The following is a 13,728-nucleotide window of genomic DNA, read 5'->3' as shown; positions in this document are numbered from 1 at the left end:
TAGATTTCCTTTATGTGATCAAAGCCTAAGTATTTAGTATCCAAAACATTTAGCAAGGTGTGCCTTCTTGCAAGAGCATCCACAACCACATTATCTTTTCCTTGCTTATGTTTGATCACATAAGGAAATTGTTCAATGAATTCTACCCATTTGGCATGTCTCTTGTTAAGCTTGCTTTGGCCTTTCAAATATTTAAGGGATTCATGATCACTATGTATCACAAATTCCTTTGGAAAAAATAATGTTGCCAATTTTGCAAGGCCCTTACAAGAGCATAAAGTTTCTTATCATAGGTTGAGTAATTGAGATGACTCCCATTGAGTTTCTCACTAAAATAAGTTATGGGGTGACCCTTTTGAAGGAGGATAGCCCCAATGCCTATGTTAGAGGCATTACATTCAATTTCAAATGTCTTAATAAAGTTGGGAAGTGCCAAAATGGGTGTCTTTGTCAATTTATCTTTCAAAGTTTCAAAAGTTATTTCTTGTTGTTTGCCTTATTTAAACATCACATCCTTCTTTACTATGAAATTGAGAGGTGTGACAATGATACTAAAGTCTTTCACTAACCTCCTATAAAAACTAGCAAGGCCACAAAAGCTCTGTACCTCACTAACATTGGTGGGTGTTGGCAAATGTCTAATTGTTGCAACCTTTTCTTCATCCACATGCACCCCTTTTGAACTCACAACAAACCCTAGGAAGTCTATGTCATCTATTGAAAACACACATTTTTCTAGATTAGCATACAATTTTTCCTTCCTAAGGGTTTCTAATACTTGCCTAACATGTTCCTTATGGTCCTCTAAAGACAAGCTATAGATGAGGATGTCATCAAAATAGATCACTACAAACTTGCCAATGAAAGGTCTTAAGACATGGTGCAAAAGTCGCATGAAGGTGCTTGAAGCATTGGTTAAGCCAAAGGGCATGACTAACTACTCATATAAACCAAATTTGTCCTTAAAGGCGGTTTTTCATTCATCTCCCGGTTTAATCCGGATTTGGTTATAACCACTCTAAAGATCAATTTTGGTAAATATTTGAAACCAATGTAACTCATCCAACAAGTCATCTAACCTAAGGATGAGATGCCTATACTTAATGGTGATATTGTTTATGGCTTGGCAATCCGTACACATCCTCCAACTCTCATCCTTTTTAGGGACAAGAATCACAAGCATAACACAAAGACTCGTGCTATCTTGGACCCACCCTTTAGCTATTAATGCCTCCATTTGTTGTTGAATTTCCTTGCTCTTGGTTGAATTGGTCCTATATGCAAGTCTATTTGGTAAAGAAGCCCCTGATATGAAGTTTATTTGGTGCTCAATTCCCCTTAGAGGAGGTAATCCTTTAGGGGGGATCATGAAACACATCTTCAAACTCTTTTACCAAAGGATCCAAGCACATAACTATCTACCGCCAACTCACTCTTAAGGTTTTTCTTTGGATATGTTGTGAAGATAGCCTTTTGAGAAAGCATTACCTTTTTAACCTCTTTTGATGAAATGAGAAAGCTTCTCTGAAAACTCTTTTTTTCTTTTTCATGTTCTCTCTTTTCTTTCATTTTGATTTGGTCCTCATGGACCTCTTTTGGTGAGAGAGATTTTAGTGTGACCTTATGCCCATGGAAGATAAAAGAATGTGTATGGCTTTCACAGGTACAACATCACACAAGAACTCATCCTTATATTTACCAATTGAGAAGGCTATGAGGACTTCTTTACTTACTATTATTTCCCCCTTTTCACTTAGCCAATGGAGCTTGTAGGGCTTTGCATGAGAGATGGTGGGTAACCCAAGTTTTTTCCACCACTTTTGTACTTGCCACATTTGTACAACTACCCTCGTCCACAATTAAGGAACATAATTTGTCATTAATGAGGCACCTTGTATAAAAAATGTTTTCTCTTTAACTTTCATCAAAGGGTGTTTGAAGTTGACCAAGCATGCGCCTCACTACTAACATATATCTCCCTCACATGGCATTTCATATTCTTCCTCACTTTGGCTCCTAGAAGAGGTAGGGAACCTAAACCTTTGGGAGCTATGATCACTCATGACAACCCCCCATTTGACCATCATGGTTCTTTTTTAAGGACAATTGATTACTTTGTGCCCAAAACCTAGACATTTAAAACATTTTTTACTTGAAGTTTTGGTGGGTGACTTAGGTGTAAAAGTTGAGGGTTTAGAAACTTTAGGATTGTAAGTGGAATCTTTTACAAAATTGGAAGGAAAGGTTTTTGAAGAAGTTTGATTTTTGTCCTTCCATGATGATTTGTAGAAATCATCATTATGAGTAGTTTTGAAATGGGTTTTCTTTAAAAGTTGTGATTCAACCTTGATGGCTAGGTGAACCAATTTTTCCAAAGAGAAATACTCATATAACTCTACCACATCTTGGATTTCTCTTCTTAAGCCACTTACAAATCTAGCTATCTTTGACTCCTCATTTTCATGCATGTCAATTTTAGTCATAGTAGTTTCAAGATCTTTAAAGTACTCATCTACACTTCTAGGTCCTTGTTGAAGTCGTTGGAGCTTCAACAAGAGTTCCTTCCTATAATGAAGAGGAACAAATCACGCGCATACATTCTTTCAAATCATACTAAGAGACCACGGCTGACCTCTTGTTTAGCACAATGTCCATTACAGTCTGGTGCCACCATTGCATGTCATACTCTAAGAATTCTAGGGAGGCTAGTTTTACCTTTTGGTCCTCTTGGACCTCATACACATTGAAAATTTGCTCAACCTTAGCCTCCCATCCTAAGTAAATATTGGGATCACTTTCCCCACTAAAGCTAGGCAATTTTACATAGGGAAAATAAATTTTAGAAAGATGGTGTTGGGTGGCTCCTTTCATCATATTGGTGAATTCTCCAATCTTCATCTTCCTCTTGGCTGCCAAAATGGTTGTAGCTCCTAGAAGTCCTCATTTGCTCCCACCTCCTTCCTCTGGTTGTCTTTCACGTGCCATTTCAAGTCTTTGAAGTCTTTTCTCCAAAAGTCTCATTTCTTCCTCTTTTTGGGCTAAATATGTCTTTGTTGTCGCAAGCTCTCCCATAAGGAAAGTCTTTTGGGGAGATTGAGGTTTTGATGATTCCCCTGAAGAAAGAAGAGCCATAAAATTGCACAAAGAGACAAACAATTTGTGAAAGAAAAAGTTAATAAAAAATACACATAAAAAGACTCTAAGATACTTACTTAACCTTTAACAATGAAGTTTTTCTCTTACTAAAAATTGTAAAAGCAAAAGGATCAAATTCCACAATGTTAAAAATCAATTTGTCAAATAAAATGAATCCACTCTTTAGAAATGTTGGTCTTGCAAAAGAAGTTTGCGCAACTTGTCCTTTCCTCTTTTTTTTTTTTTATCCTTGTTTATGGTTTATGGAAATAAGATGTCCATAATTCTTTTCATGCATATTGTCATTCATTTCCAATTTTTTTCACAAAAAAAAAAAGTTTGAGATTCAAATTAAACAAAAACTTGAAATTTATGTTTGGAACTAAAATCTACTTCCACTTAAACAAATTTCTAGTGACTTTTTATACATTCACAATTAAAAGTAAAATAAGTATAAGCAAAATAAAGACTCCTAGAAGCACTAAGAACATATGACTCAAAAAAAGGTAAGAACAAAAATTGGACACAAAATAACATTCAAAAGCGAATTAAAAGTTATTGAATAAAGAGAATGCCGAATTGAAAAAGCAAGAAAGTAAAGGCTGAATTTAAATTTGCTTGAATGTAAAGGCAAGAATTTAAAGGTGCAAGAAAAGTAAAGTGCCAAATCAACTCAAAGCAAATATGCTCAAAAAACCAAAGCTCTGATAACCACATGATGTGAGTTGATTTTAGATGGTTCCATTTTAGAGGTGACATTTTACTTATGATTGAGATTTTAACAAGTATATGGTGAGAACTAGGGAAGATCCCCACTGGACACGAACTTAACTAAGTGGTTAAGTAAGTGTGAAGGTTCACTTCCAAAGGCAAAGAGGAAAAATCAAGATAAGGTGATAATGTGGGTTGGAAGAAGAAAGTTTATGGTGTGGGTTAAGAATGGACACACCACTTTGAGTATGGTTGCCTCCAAAATGAGTGTAGAAGGCCACTTGAAAGCTCTCAAACTCACTTAAGATAAGACCTATTGCTAGAGCAAACAATCCTCACACAAATTGTTCAAAGTTTTCCTTCTTCTATAAAATTCAACATGAAAATACGAGGAAGGTACCCTATTTATAGGAGATAGAGCCTTGGAAAACAATAAGCAAGGGTAGGATGGTAAACCTAAAAGTGGAGCGACCTTAAGCATTGACTGAGGTCAATGCCACACCCTATGCCACTTCTTCTAGAAACTAGGTTAAAAACAAGCTAAAGTGGTAAGCACACCTCTCTTATTATGCTAAAGGAAACCTATTCTACTGAAATTACAAATAAAGATACTAGCTCATGCTCAACCCCCAAGGTCTGTGCTCTACTCCTCGTGATCCTCTAGGGCTGGCTAGGTGATGAGGCATTGGCTAGAGATGAAGCCTGACCTAGCCCTATATGTCTTGAGTTATGCTCCTAGTCATCCTTTGGGAAGGTTGTGCTTGGTCAGTGGGCACACTCTCTTCTAGGTCCTCATCAGTGACTCCCTTGCTCCTTTTGTATTCCTGATTTTGGCTAAGGGCTTGATAGGAGTGGTCAAGGAAGTGGTCGTCAAGGATTTGTTACAGAGCGTGGAGGTGGGATCTAAAGGAGCAAAGGTCAACATGTTGCACTTTGTAGACTATACTCTTTTCTTTTGTAAGGATAGCCCACAAAAAATATAATGGTGGTCAAATCTATATTGTGTTGCTTTGAATTAGCCTTTAGGCTCAAGGTTAATTTCTCAAAGAGCAGGCTTGGAGGGGTAGGTATAAGTCATTCTCAAATGTGAATTTATTCGTTTATCTTAAATTGTGAGATTATGAAAGCCCCTTTCAAGTATTTGGGTAGAGAGGTGGGTGGTAATCATCGGAGAGCGTGTTTTTGGGAGAATGTAGTTGATATGATTCGGCAAAGGTTGGATAGATAGAAAGGGAAGTTTTTATCTGTGGCCGACAGAGTGTGTTTGTTTAGGTCATTTATATCTTTTATTCCCTTTTTTACATGTCATTTTTCAAAATGCCAATGTTTGTGATTATCTCTATCAAGAAAATTCAAAGGAACTTTCTCTGGGGTTGGGGGAATGATGGTAAGAAAGTTGCTTGGGTGGCATGGAAGAAAGTGTGTGGTCCCAAAGAGAAAGGTGGTTTAGGTATAAAACACATAAGGCTTTTCAATTAGGCGCTTTTAGGGAAATGGATTTGGTGGTTATAGTCAATAGAGGGTGGGTTGTGGAAAGAGATTATTGAGTCTAAATACGACGACTGGAGGGAGCTTCGAATGGCTGCGAGTAACTCTAAGGTGTCAAGCTGGTGGAAAGACCTGAAGAAATTTTGGGCTTCGGAGGAGTGAGGGCTTAACTTTGAGGATAACGTTGCATGGAGACTTGGGCATGGGAACCATATTAAGTTTTGGGAAGATAAATGGCTTGGTAACAAGGCTTTAAACGTAAGATTTCCAAGGTTGTACTCGATTGCTAGGGATAAAAGTGTTGTTGTGTCACAAGTTGGGGTCTGGGTCAACAACTTGTGGTCATGGAAGGTGGAGTGGAGGCGTATCCTGTTTGTGTGGGAAGTGGATGAAGAACTTCGCATATTGTCTCTGTTAGAGGACAAAGCTCTATAAGTCGGTTCTAAGGATCATTGGGTATGGAAGCCGGATGAAGGTTTTGGTTACACAATTAGTTCGACATACAGTCAGTTAAGATGGTTGAAGTTGGAAATTTTGGTTCGTTATTTGAGGGTTTTTGGAGCATTAAGGCATTACCATCAGCTATGATTACTGCTTGGAGAATTCTAGTAGATAGGCTACCGACACGAGTGAACTTGGAAAAGAGAGGGATTGTTTTGGAAAGCAGTACGTGTGTCTTCTGTGGGGAAGAGGAGGAATCTGGGAGTCATGTTTTCTTCAAATGTAAGGTTGCTTTGAGGGTTTGGAGTTTGTGCAGTAAGTGGGTTGGGTAAGTCATAGTTTACCATTGGGATGCTTGTTCCCATTTTATACAGTTTTATCTTGGCTGGGCTTCACAGAAGATAAACAGTATTGGGGGTGTATGTGGATTGTTGTAGTTGGGGAAATTTGGAAGGAGAGGAACCTCATCATATTTAAGAATGGTAGAGTGGACTGTTATGATATTTTCACTTTAGCCCAACTCAAGGTGTGGTCATGGCTTACGAGTAAAGTAAATGGCGCTTCGTTTACTTATGTACAATGGTGTTTGGATCCGAAGGCTTGTTTGATGTCAATTAAAAAGTAAGGGGTTGGACGATTTTAGTGGGGGGAAGGTCCTGAGGGTTTGGTAGGTAAGTGTGTATTCTTGTTGGTTGTTTCTATTGTCTTTAGCCCTGTTTTGGGTGCTACTAATGTTAATCTTTGGCCAACAAAAGGGATTTGATGTTTGTTGCAGGTTTTTTTGAGTTGGACCTCAGGTTTTGAAGGAAATAAGGTTGGGTGTTGACATTCTTTTACATTGTTTTTCTTTGATCTATTTGAGTGTGTAATTTCTGCAATTATGCTCGTTTGGTCGTTTTCGTTTTTTGGGATTTGTAATTTCTGGTCCATTGTATAGTTGCGTGACAGTATTTATTTTTTTATTATAACCTATTTAGAGGGCTTTGAACATCTTGTATACGGCTTAGGACATCTATAAAGTATTCCATTTTATTTTATTTATTCATTGTTAAGAAAAAAAATTAAATGAAAAAGGAAAGAAAAAAAAAATCCCTGCCTTTATTTGTCTGTAAACCAGAAAGCTCCTGCCATGGGATGCTGGCAAAATCTCAGGCAATACTGACAACATGTCGAAGCCAATGAATGGGTGAAACCTACAATAACCACAATTGGCAAAGGGCATGATCATATTTTAGTTCGTCTATGTTTTGAGACTGTGATGCAACTGCCAACCACCAATCTCCTTCTCCTCCCAATGAGTGGCCACTCTTCACTATCACTGTTATATAAACCAGTTTTTCTGTGATCACGCATCTGTGCTAACATACTTACACGTGGTTTCGTATATACCTCATTTTTATACCTATATAGTCAAGATAATATATCTATCCAAATTTGAATTTGGATATAAAGATATATTTCACAAAGTTTTTATTAGTTCTAGTTTTAAATGATTTTATTTTTATTTCAATAAACTCTTCTATGAAAGATAAATTTAAACTTATTTCAGTTTTATAATAACTATTTTTTCAATATACTTACTTACTAGTGTGATAATAGAGACGGTGTTATGAATTTGAATTAGATTTTTTTTAAATATTATAATTAATATAAAATATTATTTTTCAAAATATATTTTTAACTATTTTATTAAACATAAACTAATTCAATTTTTCAAAATTATATTATATGAGAAAATCATCCTAACTGTTAATACTTAGCTTTCAACATAATTATCTGATATAAAAAATGAATTAAGCATGTACTTTACCATCACTAGAATAGACTTGATAATATCGTCTCATAATTTAGATTTTAATCTAAATTAACTATTTAAAATTTAGATGTAACGTGGGTTTGAAACAATATTTTCAAGCAACAAGCATATATTTACAATAAATTACCAAAATATATTTACTCTACCAACACAGAATCCGAAACTTTATCTACTTTTTTTCTTTTGTAGTTCATTATGGAGTAGCAGCACTAGATAAATTGAAAACAAGTACCCCAAACAATCATAATGTTAACTATAAGTACAACAATGTTGAGTAATTGAAAAAGGGAAATTAGAGAGAAATTGTGGAAATGATGAAAAGAGAAGAGAGATGAAAGGTAAAGAGAACTCTCACTAAAAAAATACACCTAAATGGAGAGAAAATTTCACTCTCAATTATGAAAGGTGAAAAGCCTTTATCATGGATGGAAGAAACCCTCGCTGGGGCACCTGCTTTAATGCATTTTAGGGTTTAAAAGTCTCTCCATAATGCATTTATCATTTTCAAATAACGTGTAAGAGAAGGAAAAAACGACAAAAAAAATAAAATTGACCAGGTTTTCTAATAGAACAATATCTACAAATATTACGCATATATGATACAATTAAAAAAACAAATTGAAAGAAAGCCTTTATTTTCCTAAGAAATAGCGTATATGATATATTTTCAATGAAAAAATTCTCGTTGATTTATTGAAGATATTGCAGAGTCCAAATTAAATGGGTTTCATGTTCCCATAAACATGGAAATCATACTCATTTTCAATGTAATAAATTCTCTATACCAATATGCAATTCCTTAGTGATACTTTGAGCCACAAAGTTGAAAAGTGAGGAAATGACCACATGATACATAAAGAAATTCCATGAGGGTGATGTGATGGTGGCGACAACATAATTTCATTGAGCAGTAGGGCAGCATAGAGTAACAGTTAAACTGCACACATGCTTTGGAACCTCACTACACCATTGCATGTGAATGTTTCTACAATTCATTTCTGTCACTCTCACCAATGATCCTACCATTCTACTGTTTTTTTTTCTCAAGTCTGAACCCTTTGTTTGATCGGGAACTTGGTGGTTGACATTTGCTGCATGCAGGAAGAAAGAAAAGGACTGCTCACAGCAGTGGATACCCATAGTTTCCATTTTTGTATGAATATTATTAATACAAAAAGACTAGTTTATTAAAAAATCTGTATATATATATATTTCATTCAAGATAATTTAAAACTACAAATTTATATATAATATATATTTCATTCAAGATAATTTAAAACTACAAATTTATATATTAGGGATAGAGTTTGTAATAACTGATTTTATTACCTAAAAAGATAGTTGCCTACCTTTTCACCTAGCCAACCTCTTCTTTATTTTCTACTATCATTTTCTCCATAGTCATTTCTAAGAAATTAAAGGGCGTACTCATGGGGCTACGCTTTAGAGTTTGTAAGAATCTTTCCAATCTATTTTTGTATAACCACACTCCTCTAATTTTACTTCTAAAAATATTAAACTTGAGACCTCATATGACCTCAAAGCATCTCAATATATTTTTGATGATCACAAACACTTCCTTCACAAAGAAAAATGTAACCCTAAGAAAGTTGTAGCATATTCACCACAACCTTTTTCTTTCCTATTATCACTCCTTCTAACATGTGTTTCTTAATAACCTGTCTAGCTATCCCAATTAACTCTTCAGACGCAATAAAAAATGAAAACGGTGTTAAAGGGTCTCTTGTCTCAATCCTTTACTGGATGTGAACTCTCAGGTTTTACTACAAAGATTGTGAATTATTTCAAACATCCTTTCATCCATCTAATCCACTTCTTACAAAAACATAATCTCTTCATCATGTACCACAACTATTTTCATCTCACATAGCTATATATTTTTTCAAAATCTACCTTAACTATTACACATGACTTTTTTTTACACTTATACTCCTCTATAACTGTTGGGTATGAAGCCAGGACCAATTGGGTTGGGCTGACTAGACACATGTTTAGTGAGTGGGCTTAATCATTGTGTCCCTTTATTATCTCTATTTAAAAAATCATTGTGCTTGTAATTTTGTACGCAACAGGAAATTAATAAAACCTAATAGTTGCTCGTGAGGATGTAGGTTATAGTTGGCGATCGAACCACGTTAAATCTTGCTTTGTTTATTTTCTGCAGTTGATTTGTGATTGTGTGTGTTGCTTCCGCGTGCATTTTTCACATCAATAACCTCATTGGTTACTAATACACTATCCATCAACCATCAGACTTCAATGAATGCTAGTCGAGATTGATCAATGATGTTAGGTAGAATTAATTTCAACTTTTTAGCTAATACTTTAGTTATTATCTTATACATACGGTCAATCAACGATATAGGTATATATTCTTCTAAGCTAATGGGATCGTCCTTCTTAGATATTAATGTTATAAATGTTGTGTTACGCCCCTTTGATATATTTCACACAATAATGGAAGGTTTTTAAAGCATATATCACATCCATGCTTTTTCATTACTTCTTAGTAAAACCAAAGTTGAATCCATCATGACCTAGGCTTTTTATACTCACATAGTTATATCGCTTTCTTAATCTCTACTTTCGTGAATGAAAATGTCAGTTCTTTACTATTTTCCAAATTAATAGTTGGAAATTATGTGTTCCTAAGATTAATCTTGAAATCATCCCCTTGTGAGTTCATCCTCAAAATGTTCTCCAACCTTTCCTTCCACCTTGTTGGATTCCTCACACCACTCACCTTGAATCTCTATCCCTTTAATCTCATTTTCCAGTCTTCTCCAATTTATTAGAGTGTGAAAATACTTTATATTAGAATTACCCTGATTGATCCATTTGGTATTTGCCTTTTTCTCTCCATCCTTCCCTCTCATCTAAACTACTCTCATCATTCCCCTTGTCCAAAGCACTTATTTCCTTTATTATGCTTTGATTATATTGATTCGCATTCCCAAACTCCTCCCTCTTCCAGAACGTACCATTCACCATATAGTTACCATTTAGCCTTTTAACTAGGTCTCCAAATTCATTATAGTTCTGCCACACATCTAATCCCAACTAATCTGTTTTATTTTTAGAATTGAAGTACAATGATTTGATATTACTCTATCTACATATTGTTTACTCAAAGGCTATTGAACCACCCATTCACACGACACTAGAATTCTATTAAACCTACTTTTTTAAGTTCCATTTAATATATATTGTGTGCACTATTTCCCCTCTATTGGTAAGTCCCTAAAATTCATATTTTTTATAGAATTATTAAAGCTTGTTATTTCCCTCCTACTATATCTTGTTTGATTAATTCCTCTTCCTTCTTCTATATTCCTTTATATATTAAAATCTCCAACAACACACCATTTTGTGCGAGCTTCCTTCTTTGTTATCTTAACAAATGCTTCCTACATCTCCCTTTTATCTTTGTCTTCAGATCTCGAGTATACATTAACTATAATTATCGGTATACTATCCTTTCCGAACTTACCTATAATTACTATGGACCCCTTATTCCTTATATATCTTTCACATGTAAACATATTTATCCTTTCGCCAAGGGCTTAGAGTCACCCCTCCACCATTCCCAGCTGCAAACTCCCTCACATTTCAAAACATTTTTCATGTTAATCAAGTTTGCTTTAAATTGGTAGCAATTAGACACCAATTTAGAAACTAGTTTATAAATTTTATTAATAATAGAAACTACTTTAGACACCAATAAATTTGTTAGTCTTTAAAATAGTATCTAATTTAGTTAATGTAATGACTAATTATTTTTTGTCTCTAAAACTAGTTTCTATTTAATGATTTTCTTTTAATGAGTACTTAGATAGAATAAAAAGTGGAGGAAAAAATAAAATGAATCATATCAACCAGATCCCAGTGAAAAGGTTAAAGATGCCCCAAGTTACTCACAACTTTCACCTTCTATGACAAAAGCACACGAAGCTCACAGTAGTCAAAGAATCAAAACACAATGTCATGTTTTCGCCATCACATTAACATCCTTTTATGGATGATACCATGGAAACTCCTCTCTTAATAGTGGGAAGAGTCACACTATAGATAGGTGCGACAATACAGAGTTTCCATGCTCATGGTTGTTTACCAAAAGGTTGTAATGCTTCTTTCATCACTCTTATTCCTAAATCTTCTAATCCTCTATCTTTGGATGAGTATAGACTCATTTCTTTAGTTGGATGCATTTAGAAGGTCATTTCCAAGATTTTATCTATCAAAATCAAGAAAGTACTTGAGAATTTGATCGATATCTCACAATCAACTTTCTTATCCTAAATAGGTTTGTTAGACAGTGTTCTAGTTGCAAATGAGGTAGTGGACGAAATGAAAAGGAAAAAGAAGAGATGGGTGATTATAAAGATTGACTTTGAAAAAGCATATGACTCAGTCAGTTGGAAATTCTTGTATTATATGACGGCTAGGATGGGTTTTTGTGAAAAATGGGTACATTGGATCAAAAAGTGCCTAGAATCTTCTTCTATCTCTATTTTAGTCAATGGAAGCCCAACTAAGGAATTCAAACCATCTAGAGGTCTAAGACTAGGAGACCCAATTGCACCGTTCTTATTCCTAATTGCGGCTCAAGGCTTATCAGGTTTAGTAAATCAAGTGGCTAGAAAGGAAGTGTTTTCTGGATTGAAAGTCAACACAAAAAATGTGGAGGTGAAATTACTTCAGTTTGCAGATGACACTTTCATCATGTGTGAATCTAATATCCAAAATATTAGAGTTATTAAAGTGATCCTTAGATGTTTTGAAATTTACTTTGGGCTTAGAATAAACTTCTTTAATAGCAAAATTGTAGTTGTAGAATCTTTCTTTGAGGTTCTCCATTGCAGCATTATGAATATTCCTTTTTTATATCTTGGTTTACCAATTGGGGGGAAATTCTACGAATTTTTCTTTTTGGGACTCGATGCTTACAAAGGTTAAGAAGAGGTTGTCTATGTGGAAAGGTAAAAATCTATCATTTGTTGGTCGTGTGTGCTTGATTCGTTCTATGTTGAATATAATCCCCCTGTATTATATCTCTTTCTTCAAAGCTTCATCATCTATATGCAAAAAGATTACCAAGTTAAACATAAGTTCTTGTGGGGCTGGGATACTGAGGGAAGGAAAATTGTTTTGATTAAATAATGGGATAATTTATGTAAACCTAAAGCGGAAAGTGGGTTACGAATCAGGCAAATAGATATTTTCAACAAAGATTTACTTGGCAACTGGAAATGGAGACTTGGGTCTCTTGAGAACAATTTATGGAAAGATATTCTTGCTTCTAAATATGGTTCTTGGAGAAATTTATCTGAATCTAGAATTTCAAAGAATGCTTCTAGATGGTGGTTCGATTTAAACAAAGCGTGTGAGGATGGACAGAGCACCAATTTGTTTGATTCTAATATGGAATGGGCGATTGGGTCTGGTGAAAAGTCAAGTTGTGCGAAGACATTTGGGTTGATAATTGTCAATTCAAAGTTAGATTCCCAAGGTTGTTTAATAACTCTCTCATCATATAATCCCTTGTGCCACTTTGGTAAATTGAACAAGGACAACTGGGTTTGGGAATTCGATTGGAGAAGAGAGTGGTTTGAATGGGAGAAAACCCAAAGTAGATGAATTTATAAAAAAATTAAACTTGAGACCTCACATGAGCTCTAAGTATCTCAATATACTTTTTTTGATGATAAAACACACTTCCTTCACAGAGAAATAGGGTACCCTAAGAAAGTTGTAGCATATTCACCGTAAGAAACCAGAGATTTCTCTTCATCAAATAGGGGGGATTGTTGAAGAAGAGTTTTGATGACTCCAAATCTCCATGGATTGCTTGGAGGTTGTTTGTAGCATAGTTAGGTGTGTTCTGGGTAGTTTGAATCCAAAAGCTGGTTTATTTCAAATCTTTTTGAAAAGAGTGTTTTATGAAGAAGTAGAAAAACAACCGGTTGTTTTATCGTTTCAATCAGTTGTTTCATACTTAAGGTTTTTGAAACTGGTTTTGGCATATTAGAATTTGGTTGACTTTGCTGTCAAACCAATTCAATCGGTTTTTTCGACAAAACAACTGACTATTTTTTTAACTACCTTAACAGAATTTT

This window comes from Phaseolus vulgaris, chromosome 8, assembly GCF_051622355.1.
Source record: "Phaseolus vulgaris cultivar YP4 chromosome 8, ASM5162235v1, whole genome shotgun sequence".
Classification (NCBI taxonomy): Eukaryota; Viridiplantae; Streptophyta; class Magnoliopsida; order Fabales; family Fabaceae; genus Phaseolus; species Phaseolus vulgaris.
Note: the sequence above shows the minus strand (reverse complement) of the source record.